The following is a 17,911-nucleotide window of genomic DNA, read 5'->3' as shown; positions in this document are numbered from 1 at the left end:
AAACCTCACATAAGCTTTGCAATTTACAGCACAGTGGCTATCAGTGGCATTTCTGGGCAATAATTACCATAGCTGGTTCTCCACAGCTACACAATACCTGAACCCACCCCTCCACAGAGTTTGTGGATTTTTTAATTCAGTTTTGTCACAGTTGATGACAGTCATGTGTTTCAATCTGCTGCCTCAGACACTGCTTGAACTTGAAGGAAGATGGAATCTGCAGGAAATGAGATACATGGCACAATTCTTTTTCAGGCCTTAGCACTAAACCATGTATCTGCTATGATTCTGTGAGGATTTTTGTGTCACTCCTGGCCTACCAGAAGTGCTCAGCCTCCTATACCACAGGAACTCTTTGATCTGCCCCAATTCATCAGCACTCCTAGGGGGAGGGAGGAAACTGAAGCTCAGATTTTACTTTACTTGGATGCTCTCTTCCATGTCAAGAGGTTCCAAAGTTCAAAGGGCAGAATTTATTTAATTTTTTTTTCTTCTGTAAACCTTAGAAAGAATCTATCTATGTTAAGTAAACCTCATCCATCCAAGATCTAAGGAGCTCTAAAGGCAGTACGTGTCTGACATTTCTTTTTCTGTCACAGGGACGACATTATTCTACAAGTAGTTAAATACATTTAGGAAGAAAAAACCAAAACAAAACAAAAACATAATTTCCTGCCATAATGCAGTAGGCTATTATCCAATTAAAAACAGCCTGATAAAAACACTTTTTAACATTTCTCACATTTTTTGGCTGTTTGTGATCCAGCCAAAGAATTTCGATCATTTTCTGAATGCAACCAAGATGTAACTAACTGTTGCCATACCAATAACTAGGAAGAAAAAGAACCTCCTCCACACGGACTACCCACACAGATCTGATGGGCACAGTTTGTGAAATGCCTTGGGAATAAGATGGTGTGGTGACTGATGGCATGCACATGGCTGCTGCAGTTGGATCTGGCCTTAGGCTTAGGTGCTTTGTGTGTGCGTAGGTGCTTATGGTACCAGTGCAAATCACTGAGGCATCGACTCTGCTTGTGTTCCCAGTCACATCTCCCATTTAAGACTCTGGCTCCTCTTTTTTACCTCGGTCTGTCAAACTGTATTGTGCCAGAGGAGCTGTGGGCCTGAGTGTTTCTGGAGCTCTCTAGCAGCACAGCTCATATAATCCTCGCAGAAGAAAAACAAATGAGATTTTTTTTTTTTTTTTTCTGTAACCTGAGGACAGTTTTGCCCATGTATTACTTAGAATTCTTTGATATCTTTGTGTTTGATGGTACTTGTTCACTGACAACATGCACATTTTCACTTTTAATATGTCAATTCTTTTTAAAACAGCATTTGTTTTCCCCTTCTCTCTGTCTTCTTGCCTGTTAGATTGTAAGTATCTTAGAAGAACATTCAACTATTTCTGGATGATTGCAACAGGCTTTGCACACCATGAAAATGAATACATATATGTTTTAGAAAGAACAAGTGTCTGAAGAAATATCTGAGCTAATTATTTGTCATTTATGTTATAAAATAGTAAATAATAAATAAATAAATACCAGTAGCCCATAGGAAACAGAGCAGAATATGTAGTTCCTTAAGTCTTTAGACCCTCAAAGATATTGAATTTACTACTCAGTTATTGTCTTGTAATGCCAATGTTGTGAGATGATTTACTGTCATAAATAAACACAGCAATTGAACACTGAACACTGAGAAAATTAGGCTGGTTCAAATGATAACAAATTTGTATGAGAAGACATGATTTCTGCAAAATGAAAAAGGAAATCCCAGGATGCTTCATTTTCATACCAGTCAAAAAAAAAAAAAAAAAAAAGTTTAATCTGAAATACAATATAATTCTCTTGAAGAGCTAGCCCTTTCTTCCTTATTTTAGCCTACTGTGAGAATTTTTTTATTTATTGCAAAAGCATAGAAAGAAAAGATTTTGGCCTTTCCAAAATGAAAATCGTAAAAATGTTTGACATTTAAAAAATTGCCTTGATTTTTCATCAGATCTCACTGACACTTACAGATAGCTTCTGCCATGTGCATCCCTTCCCCTTACTGAAAATTCTACTAAAAATAGCAGTAACTTTCCTGATCATCAAAAGCATGTACCTGCATTTTAATAGTGGAGCCATATTTTCATATACAATTAAGTGCCTGCAAGGTTTCATGAATCATATTCAAATGCAATACTTGCAGTCATTTTAAATGTGTCTAATGTACTCTTTATTGAACTGATGCTCTTTCATCACTCAAAAATCTGTCTTCTCACTTAAGACTGTAGGGCTTTTTATGAAATGCTTTGCTAATAGCTGGACTATCTCACTTATGTTTGCTAATGAAGAGATCTTCTAAGATATTTGATAGGAAAAATTCAGAAGTTTAGGCTGAATCCTGTCTCTTGGCTCTTCATTTCCTATTTGCCATGTTTCCATCTGTGAGAATGCAAACTTATTTATTGGTCAAAGAGCTTTAATATGGGAGAGGTTCTGCTCTGACTTCGCAAGCTGTACACCTTCTCTGATATTTGGCCCATATCTTCTTTAGCTGGTCTTGCCAAAGGTTAGATAGGTACTTTATTGGAGATTTACATGTGACTGTCCAAAGAATATGGGATATAGCATATGGCAGAAGAAGCAAGTCATGATTTGGAAGTCATAGAGTCACAGAAGGGTTGGAGTTGGAAGAGACCTTTGAAGACCATGGAGTCCAACTCTCCCTGCAAGGAGCATGGGCATCTTCAGCTAAATCAGGCCTCTCACAGACCTGTCTAACCTGACCTCAACTGTTTTCAGGGATGGATGCTCTACCACCTCTCTGGGCAATCTGTTCCAATGTTTCACCACTCTCACTGTAAAAAATATCTTCCTCATGTAGTCTGAATCAACTCTCTTTCAGTTTAAAACCATTACCTGTTGTCCTGTCACTGCAGGACCTACTAAAATGTTTGTTCCCATCTTTCTTTCCCCTTTTAAATTGTGAAAAGCCACAATAAGGTCTCCCCGGAGCCTTCTCTCCTCCAGGATGAGCAATGCCTCTCTCAGCCTGCCTTTGTGGGAGAGCTTCTCCAGCCCTCTGATGATTTTCATGGGCTTCTGCTGGACTTGCTCCAAGAGCTCTATCTCCTTCTTATGTGGGGGGCTCCAGAACTGGACACAGTACCTCAAGTGGGGTCTCATCAGAGCAGAGTAGAGGGCCAGAATCACCCCCCTCAACCTGCTGACCACACTCCTTTTTATAGAGCCTTGAATATGGAAGAATCTTCTAGTATTTATAGATATTATAGGTCTCGCTTATATCCACAGTGGTTCCAACAACTAGCAATGAAGAAAAGTGGCAGGGCACTATATGTCAGACTTGACACAACTTCAACTAAACCCATACAAATGGGTCTGAAGTTTAAATGGTAAATCTATCTGACTAGGGCATTACTTCTGAGGTCATAAACTTTGAGAGATTTGTTCCTTGTGTCTCTCTGCTAATCCAGAAAATAAAAGCAGTATTTTAGCTAAGGATCCATCTCTCCTCTAGGACACACACTTTCTCCTATTTCAGTGGTGCTTATGAGGTTGTACTTGAGGATTAAACGAGCCTTCTAATAATTAATTTTAAGGACTTTTGTGTTAACTTTAACCTGTATGGTTCCAGTTAAGAGACCCAGTGAATAAGCTTTCATAGGAGCAGATCAAGCAGTAGAAAGATATCAGTGTCTTCTGTCACCTGGTATAGTGATTGCAGACACAACTCTCCACCTGTTGAGGTTAATGGGGAAAACTATTAGATTTAATTTCTCTGTCTCCTCACTGCTGTGCTTGTAGGAAGGTTGGATTTGGGTTTCTATGGGAACTTCCAGCTCCAGTGGAGCCAGCATCTTCATGCATCTGCATAAGGCCTACTAAGTTATGGAGAGGTGGATATTAGAGGCCAAGAGAAAAAAGAAAACCCATCCCACACTATACTGGAGTGAATTGGGGGCACTGAATGCACAAACTCTTCTATTTCATGCACCACAGATAGCTACATAACATCTGTATGTCTGTTCTCCTAATGGCACACACAACTGTATAGGTTAGACTACAATCTATTCTTAAACTAACTTTGCACTGTTAATAAATTTTCTTGTCTTTCAGGTTATAATAATAGGACTTTATTGTCAACACAGAAATATTTCCCTCCCAAAAAGTCAACTTCACAATGGGTTCAGGGTTTTGCAAATGATCCCTCAAGTTCCAGTCTTGAGGTAATATAATGTAGTTTAGAGAGCTACTTTGCTTTTGGAACTTTACAGGTTTTGGCACATCGAAAGAAAACAACCTTCTTTATTAAATTCGTGATTGAAGGAAAACACTGTAAGCCTAATAAGATTTACATGTTTCTATTCAATGTCAGTAGGGAGTCAGATTAAATCAAGGCTGAAGGTCTAAGCTGCATTCGAACTCTTGCTCATGCTACTAATGCTTCAGTTTTAAAAGTATGGTGAGATGACTGCATGATTGAAATAGACCTGTACTATTTGAGATGTATGACATCACTATAGCAATTATTTTTGCAGTCAAATTATGGATTTCTTATAATAATATTAATAAAATGTGTTTTTTCAACATTTTCACTAAGGTGGTTTAACAAAAACAATGACTTGTTTTGTTTAACATAGTTACCAGTTATACAATTAGTGTATTACTAAAAATGTATTAACTAATACTTATATAAAGTTGTCATTAAAGCATTTAACAAGAGGTCAGTGTGATTATCCTTTTCTATAGATATGGGATGCAATATCTTTGATGTTACAGTTATTGACATCCCAGGATTTCAACATCTCTTCTGATACAGAACTGCGGGAGCGGCAAAGAAAACGCGTGCAACCAATATGGTTGATAAACGAACTTCTGGTTTATTGTGCAGCAACTTCCGCTTATATAGTGATTCCGTGACCACACCCCCACCACCAACATAACTTTTTATTGGACAGCCAGTGTGTTTACCTGTAGCACAGCGAATCCCTGGTGCAGGTAGCACCGGAGTATGGGCCGATCTAATTGGCCTCCCAAAAGTGGGGTTGGGCATAGTAAAAGGGTTGCACCCCTCATCTCTTTGAGAATGTTCAGGAATATTCTCCAACATTCTCCAAACCTCTCTAACATTCCACAACACAGAACAACTAGGAGTTTGCTACCTTTTGAGGTCTTGTTCAATGAATAAAACTAAAGTACATATAAAAAACCCAAGTAATCTAACCTCCATTGAATGACTGAGGAATTTTCTTGTACCACCTGAAAATTAAGTAGCGTTAGTTGAAATGTTTTCATGAGGAATGGTTCAAGGCTGACCGTGAATGTCTACAATCTGACTCATCCTCTTCAATTCTTCCAAGGAGAAAACAATTCTGTACTGATGCTCTTAGAATCTGTTTTTGTCGATAGCACTTGTGGGACTTACAGCCAAGGATGGGTGTCTAAAACTTTCAAGGTCATCTGCTGGATTTTGAAACACATCTGGGGTATATGAAAGAGATCTTCAGTCTACTACAGTTTACACAAAATAAGCTTGGATTTTGGGCCACTTGATGTCTGCTGAAGAAATCCAGACACATGAAGTTAAATTTTTGAAACCTTATTTTCATGAGTGATGAAAATACTGAAATCAGTAAACAAAACTGTGGTTCTGCTAAAGCACACATTTCAAAACACAAAATGATTAATATACCTTTTGCCTCAATGTCTACAAATCAAAACTGTAATCCGAGATAGTCAGTCTGGAAGCTAAAAAGTGGTGATGTATCCATTTTTAATCAAGTCAAAAGATAAGTCAAGCATTAAGGAAGATGGTGGATGTGAAGGGTTACAAACTCACCTAGACTTTATCCAAACTAAGTCCTTCTCTAAAACAAGCTTTTCTTCCTGCATGAACTGAGTGATCTTGTCTGGTTTTGTAGGTTTGCAATGATGTCCGCAAATCAAACATGGCTTTGGCAACAAGCTGTTTCCTAGGCCTTACTGGGACTAAATGACCATCATATATAGTGTTCTCTGGGACACTGAAAGCTCCCAGTAAAGGAGTTTTTAGAATTTTATGACCGTCTAGGCACCTTTCTGACTAGACTTCATGCACAGGCATCAAGAAAGGTTTAACCAGATGGTCCTAGATTTTTTCTGTAATAAAGGGAATAATGAGAAACTGCTTTCCAGGTTCTCATCTGTGGTACAGAGAAGCCTACTACTCTGCTAGGTAAGGTGGATGTGGTGGGTAGGGAAGATCAAGGATTGCCACTTCACTGGCGTTGATCACTTCACATGGGAAACAACAAGGCCTAATAGATCAAGAGGCACCCTTATTGATAATGTCATGGAATTGTCTGAACTGTAATCACACTGCACCTCAGCAGTCTGGGAGATAAGTGTTTTTGCTTTGCTCTTAGCAAAGTGATAGCTGAGAACACTCCTTATAACGTTTTGGGTCACTGAAAGCCATTTTCCCCTTAATCAACACCTAAAAAAAAGCGATGAGCCAATGGACAAACTGATTCTTCAACATATATTACTCATGATTGAGTAGTCAAGGATCCTCTAATGAAGCAAAACATTTTGGGCTGATACAAACTGTCAGTCTCATTCTCTATTGCAACTTGCTAGCTTGCCGTGGCTGTATAATATCATCAGTCTGCTGTACTTTGAGAACGTTGATATATAGAGATAAGAAGTTTCCACTCTTTATCCCAATCAGATAAAAGTAATGACAGTCTTAAATAGAAGTTCCCCCTCTAACTTCAAACTCTGTGGGTACGGTTGCTTTTGACAAATGTGGGCTGTAAAAATTTCAAATGATGCAAAACAGAACAAGAAAATAGAACTTCATTGCCTATGCAGTGGAGTGAGTGTTGACTGACCAATTTCAGCTCCCTGACTGTAAGTTTTGTATGATTCAGGAGCCTAGATTGCAGAGATTTTCATGAAAATATGCAAAAATGTCATTTATGAAATTCAAGCACATATGAACTGTTTATTTTAAACATAGGAAGAAAGAAATAATATATATATATACTCATTATATATGTACTATACACACACACACACATATATATATATATACATACAAATGCTCGGCATGGCTGAAAATGTTGCAAGGTTAACAGGTTATGTGTTGAAATGAAATTCTCTCTTTTTTTTAGCAAATCAATAGGGAAGTGTTTTGCAAAGCCATCGAGTGATCTGATTGAACTTTCCAACAGTGCTGTAGGCTACTGACCTACAGCTTATCCATCTGTTGTGTTACAGGCTGTGAAATGTCACCATGTTTAATGATGAAGGTTTCGTAAAAGGGTTTCACTTCTTCCTGCATACATTTCCTATTAGCATGAATGCCTTTTCTCAAGCAGTACTCTTGGCTAAGACCCTGCAGTGACTGCCCAAGCTCACAGAAGAGAGATAAGGCAAGTTCTAAATGGCAGGTGTCAGCAGCACAGGCAGCTGTGATGTGTGACTGACATGGAAGGAGCAAGATGACTGCCCAGACTCCAAGCAGCAATGTGCTTGAGCTATGTGTGAAACTCTCAATTTGGTACTTCAGTTGCAGGGTTGCTCTGACCTGTTTTGTGCTCACATATGGAATGTGTCTGCAAGTACCAGAGATAAAGCTGGAGCAATGTGAGACCAAAACGCACGTGTCCGCCCGTAGCGCTGAGCACCCTGAAATAACTTGAGTGGACTCCAAAGTGAGAGGGACTCACGTCTGCTGTGATAAATGTGTCAGATGACTAAGGGCTGGACTGATAACTGGCAGTGCAGATTCTCAAGGTGGGCTCTGACATGCTTAGTGGTCACCATAAACTCAATTCTAATCTCTCTTTTCCATAAGCATGGAAACTCAGTGACTCCCAGGCTAGAGAGGAACCAGAGACTGTCAATTTCTGTTTCTTATGATTCATACATAGGCTCGGGCTCAATGGTCAAGGGTTTTCCAGATGCTAACTGCTAGTTTACAGGTAGGAAACTGCTGTGACTGTCAAATAAATAGCAATGACAGAGATTAGAGTGCTGCCAACTCTTAGTTTCTCTGGGACCTGTAAACTCCAGAATGGCACACAGACTTCCAGGGCATCTAGGACAAAACATGCTGTGTGCTCCTCTAGCCCCTCCTGTGCTTTCTGCTCTGAGGAATCATTATTCTGCCTTCTGACTCCTTAGGTGTTTGAGGTTTTTAATCTTTAATGTCTCTTTGTGTTGCTTTTTGCTATTTTGGTTTGGGTTTTTTTTTTTTTTTTTGTTTGTTTGTTTGTTTTTTTTTTTTTGTATGTAGTACCAACAGTAATGGATAAAGTGTCTACAAAGTGTCTTTTTTTTAGTAATTTACCATAGTGGTTTTTTCTGTTTTTTTTTTGGTGTGGTTTTTTTGTGTGGTTTTTTTTTTTTTTTTTTTTTTTTTTTTTTTTTTTTTTTTTGGTTTGGTTTGGTTTTTTTGTGCCATGGAAAAATAAGGATCATTACTTACTGGCACATGTTGCTAGGCCAGCTAGTAGAATTCACAAATTATTGGTTATCCAAAAATCCATAAAACCTTATTCTTTCATTGTTTTTATCCTAATGCAGAGTTAAGCACCTTCATGCTGTTTGAAAAATCAAGACAGGAATCTTTGTCTGATGGAGTTCACCTCCCAGAGACATTGCTCTATGGTCCATGTTGGGCAACTACTGCATGTTACCAGAGGATGCTTGTAAAAGCTCCACACTCAATGTACCTACAGGTGGGTAGCTGCCCTTTGAAGCAGTAATTTTGCTCTGCAATGTTATTACCTGATTACTTTTTATCTGTTGGAATAAGTACACAGGTATAAAGATGCTGCAGCTCGTCTCTGTGCTAAAAGTAGGATGAGAGGGTAAGAGGAGGGAGAGACATTGCTATTGTTTTTAGAGTGTTAACAAAAGTTAGGAAAAAAGAGCCATATGCTCAGATAAAATCTGAAATCTCATTAATTCAAACCAGCACAACAATGAGGACATTGTAACCCCATCAACCACTAGTTTCATACAAAGTGAGACAATAAAACATCAAAGATAGAAAAAAATGCTTGCTTAATCACTCCTTCTAGCAACTCTGAATGCAAACTAGACCTGTTACCATTCAAAGCAATTGTTCCCTGTCACATGCTGTCTAAAGAAATTCTTGCAGAGATGCTTTCTTTTTCTATGGAAAGGTTTGGGACTGTTGCTGGGTACTCAGGTACAAAGCTGAGGCTCCTTCGAGACTATAAATCATGTTAGTGTCAGTAAGCCTATGCTAATTTATGGTTGCTAAAGTATTCAGACAGGCACCTGGTTAAATACACGTTTAACCTACTGCTCAGAAGCTATTCAAGCAGCAACGAGTTCATTAAATTTGGAAGGGTTAAAGTGCCACCCACTTCAAGTCCACCTCTCACTTCAACTTCAGGGGAATTAGGGTCCCGGGGGAGAGCTTTCCATGCCTCCCCTTCCCACTAAAGCTTTTCATGGAGATAGGAAGCTGGAGGACTACAGACAGGAACAACATGCTCTGGGAGCAATGGAAAAACAAAGAGAAAAGGCTTGCTGAGATCTTCTCCCACTGTTCCCTGTGCTGAATTATGGTACAGTCCAAACTTCCCCTGGTAATGGCTTCAGTCCTTACCTCATTTTCCCCTTCTTGACCTGCCTTATCTCCTCTGTCTCTACAGTTTTTCAACATGTTTTCTTTTTGCTTACTCTCACTAAAGGAAAAAGAAGAAAAAACAGAAGAAAAACTACCTGATGGTTGCTACTGCTGCTAACTCTGCTTACATACTGCATATTTTCCCTCTCCTTTGTATTGTCTACTTGGACTGCTGACTCTCAGTGCTGTTGTTAGCCAAGTACTCTACAAATAATGGGAACTCAATCTTGGTCCATCCTCAAGCATTACCATAATAAGAAAGTAATTTCAGTCTAGTGCATAAAGATGTGCCTGTTCCTACTGAGAGATTGTCTTTCCTGCATCCTACCAATACAAACAAAGCAAAGGAAGATCAGAATACTCATTTTGAATAATATTTCAGCACAATCCTTGTATTTCATTGCCTTCTGCATTCTACCAGCCACTTTTTTTCCCTACAAAATGTATTGTTTGACTACACCTAATATTATAATCAAACTGAACAAAAAGTATTATTCAAATGTGGCAAGTTGTGCTCTTGCGGGACTGATGACACAAATGATAAAAAGAAACTTATACTAAGAGATTAGATTCACATTTAAAATAACATCACATTAAGGAATAATAAAAAACCCCATAATCCTGAGAACTAACAAAATAACTTTCTGGAAACAAGGCAGTTAACTTTTCTGGGTTTTTATGTTTGCTTGTTTGTTTGCTTTGGTTTGTTTTGTTTGTGGGTTTTTTTGTTTGGTTCTTTCTTGTTACCATCTGCTTTTCCACCTTTACATAGGAACACTACTTTCATATAATAGCACCAGCATTTACTGGGATTTTATGAGTGGTGAGATGTCAGAGAAGATTTTGCTTGATGGCCAGACTTCTTGTTTAGACCAGCAGTTGCACTGCTGTTCTCCCAGTTGTAAATTGTGGAAAGCTTTAACCTGGCAAATATCATTAAAGAAAAATTTAGACATTCTAGTGTAGTCACTTAAATGGGAAGAGAATATGAGTGGATGATTTTTACAACTGAAATTGTTATAACTCTACTGTCTTCCATTATTAGGGACATATCACCTAACTGTAAACACACATACTGCAAATATCTCCTTTGAGCAAGTCAGCTGCTCCTTTCATAGTCAAGGGAAAGAACTGACCTATTTTAGCTATTTCCTTTCAGATGAGATAAGTTACACCATATAACTACCCTCTTGATATTTGCATTTGGTCATCTGAGTCCTTTTCTTGGTGTTTGGTCTGTCAGGAGTGAAGAAAATGCATCTTCCTAAAAACTTCACTCAATATGCACCCATTGCTCCTTCTGTGCATCCCAGGCTTGGACCAGAGTTGGGTCGTGCATCTGAGTTTGAGGAAAAATTGAAAATTTCTTTGAATGGGAAGGATAGAAAGACCAGGGCCTGGGGCAGAAGGAGGAACAAGGAAAAGATGGAACAGGGCTTAATGGTTCTACCATTTCACTCTTCTCAGCTGTTGTGGCCACACCACATGCTTTGACACCTCCCCTGGCTGCAGAAGGCAGCCTGTTCTCCAGCCCTCTTGGCACAGGGAAGTGATGTTCTGAATCTGTGGCCTTTCTGACACCTCTGCTGATTGCTGTTTCTGGTGCCTCTGACACGAGCAAGCTTTGGCCTGAGAAGAAAAAGAAATATGTTTCCAGATCAGATGTTCTCGGGGTTAAGTCATCTTTCCTTGTCCCTGTCTCCAGCTGCAGTTTTTATTTGCCACTTATTTGAAAGTCTCTGATAAGTGGTAATTGGTACAAGATAGCATGGGCAGATGTCTGCCTCCCTTAGTTAACAAGGGGGATGAGATATTGGGAAGGAATTTGCTTCCCTTCAGAAACTTAATTCTATTTCCAGGCCTTCCTTTCGTTTAAATAACTAATCTCAGGAGGTGGGACATGGCTCAGGGGTTATGGGAACAGTTAATTCCTCACTGCCACTTGCTCCTTGTGAAGAGTAAATCCTCTATCCTTCATGGTTTTCTTTTTTTTTTTTCCCCTCTCTCTCTTTCTCTCTCAGATGTCTGTACCTAATATAATGATGAACTTTAAGTTTTTTAAGTCTCTTTTTTAGGTAGTCATAGGATACAAAAGACCAGTGCAGGAGAGGAATTACTACTATTTTCTCTGTGTGTGTGACAGAAAAACCACGATGGTAATTTTGGTGAGAATTATAAGATAGGTCAATTTTACAGAATAGTCTCAGAGGAGATGGAAAGGTCCAAAATATTTGTTTCAATATTTAAGTAATTATATATACTGCCTTTCCAGTGTGAAGACGTTTTTTGCTTTGCAATTAATTTTTTCTTAAATATTTTTTCAAACAAAAGAGAATCCCCAAACAAAAACGAAAACAATATATTTGGTTTATTAACCAGTCTGAACCAATTTTTTTCACCAAACCTAAAAAGCCATTATTCATAAAACTAGATGGAAAACTGGAAGACAGATGAGAGAAACACTTGTTCCCCAGGCTCCTTGGAGACCAGTGAAGCAGCTAGTAGCTTGCTTTAATGCAGAGCTGGAAAAGGGCTCTGCCTACCCACACAGTATAGATGTATTTATATGAATGTATTCCTGTTACTTTGCATTGGATACCAGTAATTATTTTTTTTCTAATTTTTTACCACTACTTTGCACCAATGGTGGTCTGTAGGATACCATTACATCACATTAGCCTCGTGTTTAACATCAAGCTGATGCAATGTGATACAAACGGAGTTTTATCAGAGCTGTTTTAATTATGCAAGATATTTTATTCACCTAGTGAATATTTGCTTAGGTTGCCTGTAAAAGACCATAAAGTACAAGCACCTAAATGCTCCCAAGTCAGTGTCAGATGGGGAATCCTGCACTCTGCTGATTAATTACATAATATTTAGATAATTCAGCTAATCTGTTGAATGCATATAACATGAAAGAGTTCAAAGCTGCAGGCAGACTTAAGGAATGAATCATCGTGTTACGGTTCAGTCTTCATTACTCACTGCAAAAATGCAGCATCCATAGGGACTGTGCTTGAATTGGGAGAGATGCAAATGGCAAAGTTACCTCACCAGACTCTGCTTGCTGTCTATTTTCTGCCTACTTGAGGAGCTGCTGAGGCTGACTGGTCCCTGACATATAAATGACGAAGGGGGCTCATCACTGAACCAGGCTCTCCCCTTGCATTGCTGCTCTGGGTAAAATTTTAAGAAGATAAAGCAATGTTAATGCTTGCCCAAGCAGAAAATGTCCTGGGGGGTGCTAGATATTGTGCCCAGCAGTGTATAATGTTTTGCTAACAAAGGTTGAAAAGTCAACATTATCACCACAACCATGTGTCATGGCTGGAGAGTAGTTTGTTGCATTTATGCAACCTTTGCATTATGCAAAGGTTTTTTTGAGCCTATTAGTACCAATTCAAGGTATCAGTTGACTTCTAAACTGACCATGAAGCTTTTCCATAACTTTGTGATCTGGAGGTTTGTTGAGTTTGTCTGGAATGGTTAGTTGTCTGTTTGTTGTTGTGGGTGTTTTGTCTTTTTGTTTGTTTGTTTTCTTCTCTTTTGTTTTTTTCAAAGGAAAAGATCTGGGAATATGAAATGGAAGCTTCATTGAACTCTATCTCCTTGATGTTCTGTGATCTGGCTCACTATGTCTGGGCTGGAAGCAGTTTTAGGCTTGTAGCAAAACACTTTGTGAGGGCTGTAGATGAAAAGGTAAAAATTAGAAATTGGAAGGAAGAAAGGAAGATGGGCTGATAATGCAAAGAAGAGATCTATTTAGCTATGATTTATCTGGTGAAGTAACTCCTTACTCACGGATTGCCTGTGGAAAAATTACATAAACGGTGTGATGTACTATCACAACCAAACAAAACTAGCAGAATCTCCTCTTTGGGATGCATCCAGGAGGCTTCAGAGCCACATTGCTCTCCACATCACTGTTCTGCACTGTTATCACTGCTCTGGAGGGGTCATCCTGCCCTCAGCTTCCTTGATGGGAGGAATTGTGTGTGCTCTCCATATCTGACTCAGCCAAAGTCAGCTGGGATAGCTAATATCGATCTACTTTTGTTTTTTAAAGCTGTCTCTGTCTGAAGCAGATTAAAGACCATTTGTGCAATCCCTCCCTGTGCTAACACTCCAGTGGGGTTGGGAACAAATATCTGAGGTGGGAGTGACAATGTCTTATCAGCCCAGCCACTTTTTGAGTGAATATCTATTCAGGTTAGAGTGGTATAAAACAAAAAGCAGCACACATCTCCTCCCCTTGTTAAAAAAGATTCCTGCATGTTCAGGACCTGAGTTTTATACCTCATTTGAAAGATAACACCTCCAAGAGAGCATCTTGGGAGAGCAATTTAGTACTGAGTCAGAGGGAAGAGAATGAGTCACTGCAGCTCTTAGATTTTTCTTGGAAGTTTCTCACTAAAGCATTGACCCAGCCTGACACTGTTCAGTAGATGACATCAGAGAGAGTAGTTTATGCTAAACGCAGAGGGGATAAAAGCTAGGATACAAGGAAACCAGTTTTAAAAGACAGGTTAATTTTTTTAAAGGGCAGTTAAAATGTGCTTAGTTGTGGTACATTCGTCATGCTTTAAAGCCAAGGTAAAGAGAAATAACAGAAAATTCAGAAGGGAAAACTGTCTAACTAGAAATCTCGAGCTGTTAAGTAGTGGATACAGCATGTGTCACATTACAGACTGTTCCTTCCTTTCGCAAAGTGAATTCATTATAATTGACTTGTATTTGGCTAGAAAAATAGCCTTTTTTTTTTTCTTTTTTTTTTTTTTTTTTCTTTTTTATGCGGCTACCTGATTTTTGCAGTAAAGCTGCCTGCAGTCCTGTGAAGGATCCCCTCATCAACAGCAAGACATCAATAGCAATGCCAGGTTGTCATCTGTGAAGTGGTGCTCTGGTGATTATCAGTGAATTGACAACGATTAGTGATTCACTGTTGTTCATTCTTACTCCAGCCCACTCCACCACTGCTTGTACTGCCTTGTGGGAAGCAAATCTAAGCACATGCACAGGAAGAAGCCTCAGTGATATTTTGCTGGCAGGCTTTCAGAAACCTCCTTTGCACTGTAACCACTTGTGTGCTAGACATGGAATTTGCTATCCAGCTAAAGATTTTCTTCCAGCCCCGTGGGGACTTCAGAGGGTATACATTCTATATTAATGCTGAACGGTGAAAAAGATAAAAATTATTAATTCCAGTGATGTCTGAGATGTGCAAGTATGTGATGCAGTGCTAACATGTATATGAATGAAAAATGGACATGCTGGCAAGAATTACTACAGTCTCCTGAGGAATCTCCCTGTGGTGAGGAGATCACCTCCTGTGGACTACAGTGGTACCCACACTGGCATCTTTAAAGAGGAATCCCAAACCAGAAGGATTTATTTAAGCTCATTTTCTACTGCTGAGGGCTTAAAGCCACATGACATGCAGACAACTGTAAAAGTGCAAAAACTGTGTTTGGTGTGCTTTGCCCTCAGTACTCCAAGGTTGTCCAAAATGCAAAACAGGTTGAAACGTGGTGTGGTTCCTGCCTGCTCCATGTGCCTTGGCTCACTCCAGTCAAATAAATCAGACCTTAAACAGTCTGTAGGTCAGGAATTCCCTCACCAAGTATCAGGATTGCATGAGATCAAGGAGAGTAGAAGGGCAGGTCAGAAACAAGGGGAGTTTGGTTGCAACAACAGGCCTTTTAATGATCTAAGCTGGTGAGGCTGGAACTGAACCTGACTGTGGAAGCATCTGAGATTCACTGTGGCTGTCTCAGTTCTCCAAAAATGCTACAAAATTTCCCTTTCCCACTATTCCCTACTGCCTCTGTCATATCATCATACTTCTTCCATGAAACTCTCCAATGCTGCTTGAACTGCCTCTTTGATTAAGCATTCAAGATGCAAGGCAAAAGGAAGTCAAATGTATTTTCAGGTGTAGGTTCTTTGAAAGCTGGGAGGAAGCAATAGTTGCCTGTAAAAATGGCAGTCTTTTAGTCTAGTCCTCATATTTGAAACATCAATTCTCAGAAACCAAACTGAAGGCAAAAACATGCTCAACACTAATATAATAGTATTATTCCTGGAAAGGAAGTGTATTTCTGATACTTGAATGAACGTATGAAACAAGGCAAAGTGTTCTACAATCACTGTGAGGAAAAGGAGTAGCTCTGCTAGGGTCTCGAGTCTGACTTTTCATGCCAATTGCATTTTCTCACTTTTGTTCTCATTTCTTTTAGCTGCTTCTGGCAAGTTGAGAATATTCTGCTTACTGCAGCTATACATCTTGAACGCACATGAAGTTGTTTATACGTAATGTTTTGATAGATGGAATGAAAGCTGGCATTTCAAGGCACATTTCAAGTGTTTGCATCCATGGTTCTTGGCACACTGGTGCATCCTGTGAAGAAACTGGTTCTGCTTCAACAATATGGAAAAACTCAAATGTGTTTAATGGGTGGATACAGATAAGGTGACATCCACACAGCTACCTGCCAGGCACTCTGTCCAGGTGTCCAGACATATTCTGAACTGGGCAACATGTCCCCTCTATGGTGCAAGGCATCTGTCTGTGCCTGAGGGAGGGCACACTTGCTAGGCTGAGAAGTAAATCTGTTCTTCTAAAAATGGAAGGATACCTTCCAAAAGAGATTTGGATATCTCTGTGCTGTTTGTATTTAGATTTTGACTTTCTGGGGTTTAGATTACAGTTGAAAGGGATTCCCTTTCTCTCGGTCCTTTCTGTCACTGAAATACTTGTCTTGAAGACAAAAAACAGCTGGGATTTTTTAATGCACATTAATTTCTCAAGCTTATACACTTCTGTTTCAGGAGAGAACTGGACTGTTTGAATTTCTTTTCAATGGATGCGTGAGATAAAAGAGAACTGGGTTGTGTGGCTTGATGTAGCTGACCTCTTTGGGATACATGTCATGGGTCTGTCCCTTGAGAATGAGTTTCTTCACGACTAATGCATCCTTGGACTATTGCATAGTGCTTTAGTCTTCTGCTCAGTGACAGCAGCAACTGGCCAAGTAAGATACAGTCTAGTCTGATCAGCAGTGTTGGAGTGGGATGAAGACCTTGTTTTGATGCTGAATAAACAGGGCAAGGTAGCTTATGTTACTACACAGGAGTCAGTCACAAGACTTGTATGATGTGTGAGGTATGAGGGGTCTGCTGAAGGCTACTGCTGCTTACTGTCAGTATCTACTTGGTGGTTCTTCATTAGCAGCTGCAGTGACTGAGAGACCTCAGGCTCCTGCTTTTGACATAATTTTCATGTCACTATTTCCTAGCACCGGGCTGCACCAACAAGGACATGTGCTATATTTGTGCTCCTCACACTTGTGGGGCAGGCTCTCCTGCTGTTGCAGTTGAAACTAAGGGAAAAAACACCCATCAGATCTAATGAGAACATGGGTGAGCCCACTTCTCATATGGTGCCTGTCAACCACGTGCTTAAAAAACATCTGATATATATTTATTCTGATCATGTGTTTGGTATAGATTGAGACTTGTAAGTCTCAAGACTACAGACCATAAGAAATCCCAAAGTTTTGCATAAATATCCATCTTTGTTCTTTTGTGGGAGGACCACGTGCCAGCATGAGAACTCACATGATTTTGGGTGAAACTTAGAGAAGCAATTTGCTTTAAGGTATACTTATAGGACTCCACAGGAAACCCTGTGACTCCTATAAGTGCAGTGTTTTTTTACAAAAGTGGCAAGTCACATTGCATTTCTAATAAAAAACTGATAAAACTAATAAAAATTTCTAATAAAAAACTGAGAAATATTAAGGCTGACCATTTTGATTTTTGCATTTCTGTGGGGTTTTTTTAATGGCTTTAGGATATTTATGACCATGACAGCCTAGTCATTTTGAAGTTTTATACTATCACCTTTGTTGTAAAATAAATTTATACTTCTTGTTGAAAACATAAACAGAAAAACTTTTATACAAGACCATATCTGAAGGTGTCACCTTTACAGTTAAAATACCTCTTGTGATAAAGCTGCTACAACATAAAATAATATGAATTATAATAGACCCTAATATCCATTGATTAATATCTTGTTAGGTGGTTCATTTCAATTTAAATAAGTCTCTGAACCTCAGGTAGATGGCCAAAATTTTAATATGACATTATGGTGAATAGGATTTATTGGTTATGAAACAAGCTTGCTGCTTAATGTCACCTTGACTTTGAGCAAATGTATCGTATTATAACTGAAATTGTTCAG

This window comes from Heliangelus exortis, chromosome 1 (assembly GCF_036169615.1).
Source record: "Heliangelus exortis chromosome 1, bHelExo1.hap1, whole genome shotgun sequence".
NCBI lineage: Eukaryota > Metazoa > Chordata > Aves > Apodiformes > Trochilidae > Heliangelus > Heliangelus exortis.
This window is presented reverse-complemented; position numbering follows the sequence as displayed.